A 2,050-nucleotide genomic window follows, 5' to 3' on the forward strand; every position below is an offset into this window, starting at 1 on the left:
CCCTTTCACCTTTTCTCTTCAACTTCGTTATTGGTGAGATCATGGGAGACTCACTACCAGCCTCTAATGCCTGTGAGGTCGAAGTGCTCCCGAGGCGTCCGCTCACAGATATCGAGTACGCAGACGACATAGCTTTTCTGGGATCTGACTCCGTGGTAATGCTAACAATATTAAATGGTCTAAATAATTCTGCCTCAAGGTTCAGCATGCGCTTCACACCTGCAAAGTGTAAGGTGCTACTGCAAGACTAGCCTCATGCTTGCGGATGAACCGATTGAGGTAGTAGACAAACTTGTTTGCCTGGACAGCTGTATCGGTCCCGATGTTCTCGCGAAAGCTGGTAATTTCATCCGGATTGGGAAGGCCAGAGCAGCTTTTGTGAACCTGCGTCATCTGCGGCGTGGGCGTGACATCAAATTATCCGTCAAGGGTCGACTGCTATCGGAAAATAAATGTGAAATCACTGCGCCAATCTCATAGTTCAAAGCATCTGAAGCTACGAAAATTTGAGGTGTCGGATTGCAGTGAGTGGGAAGTGAAACGGAACTCAGCATGGATTTGACAGAGTCAAAGGCGCGTTGACATTCTTCTGAACATGTCCACCTGTAGTCCTTGGTGAGCAGCTGGTTCAGTGTACCCTGAAGAAGAGGCATGGTTGCTGTAGCGACTGAAGAGATCGAAGAGGAACCTGAAGGATGTCACGTCTGTGGGTGCTGGCATACGTTTGATATCGTCGACGTTCTTCGGGTATAATCGGTTGTCATGTCCATCAATGGTGAAAAAGAGTACTTTATCGACCCCATGAAAAAGATGCATTTTCCTTAGCGTCGTACGCATCTGTTGAAATATGGCAGGCGCAGTTTTAGGGGCGAAAGACAGTCGGATTCTTCCTTTATCTCATTCGACAGGTGAGTCTCGGCCAAATCAATCGTTGCGAAAGATTTCTGTCACGAACAAGTCGACCACATAGGACAGAGGGTGCAGGTTGTTTTCCAGTGCAGCATTGGGGCCGGCGGAGAAGTGTGCACACATACGGATGGTCCCGTTTGCCTTCTTAAAAAATACGACAGGTCCGGTCCATGTAGAGTAGTTTGTCGATCGGAGAACTCCAGCTTTCTAGTCGGTTTATTTCCAGGTGAAGGATGAGCAAGGTTGTATATGGTACTGACCATGTTGGTGCTAGGGAAAACACAGTCTGGTTAGAAACCCTTCGGCAAGTATAGATGCACAACGTTGTAGAAGGCCCTCAAGTGAAAGCCTCGGAAAATGAGTTTGTCCGAGGGCACCTCCAGGTGCTGCGCGCTTGAGGCTTCAAATGGAATTAATCGGTTTTTCCAGCAGACTCAGCTCACCGATCTAGTCCAACCTCATGAAATCAAGTTTGAGGTACGACGTCGGGTAGTATACGGCTTGTGCCGTCAAGCCAATGAGGCTCATGCAGTCAACCTAGCCAGTCAATTTCAGTTAATGGCCAGAAGTATGAGGGGGCCCAATTTTCGGTCGGTTCCACGTACAGCTTACCTTTCCGTTTTCGCATTCGTTAACTGAGCAGCTTATTGCTGGAGATCATATCAAGATGCAGACAGATCGGAATATTGCTGGTTCGAGCCGTCACGGTTTTTCTTCGGCAGGCTAAAGTGTCGCTGTCACCGAGTTGGACCGTGATTTGTTGGCTGCGCAGTGGTGTGCTAGTGGCTCTGATATCGTGGGTTACCGTTCACGGATTCACGGATTGATACACAGGATCGAGGCTTTTGCCCAAGTTTCCCGGGTCGGTTTTGTTCTTGTCGGTCAGTGGCTGTCGTTCACCTGAAAGGCACAAGTGAAAAAAGGGTGTAGCACTGCTCAGTCGAGAGGTTATAGGAAGCACTTCACGGATTCACGGATTCACGGATTGATACACAGGATCGAGGCTTTTGCCAAAGTTTCCCGGGTCGGTTTTGTTCTTGTCGGTCAGTGGCTGTCGTTCACCTGAAAGGCACAAGTGAAAAAAGGGTGTAGCACTGCTCAGTCGAGAGGTTATAGGAAGCACTTCACGGATTCACGGATT

This window comes from Opisthorchis viverrini (assembly GCF_000715545.1).
Source record: "Opisthorchis viverrini unplaced genomic scaffold opera_v5_256, whole genome shotgun sequence".
NCBI lineage: Eukaryota > Metazoa > Platyhelminthes > Trematoda > Opisthorchiida > Opisthorchiidae > Opisthorchis > Opisthorchis viverrini.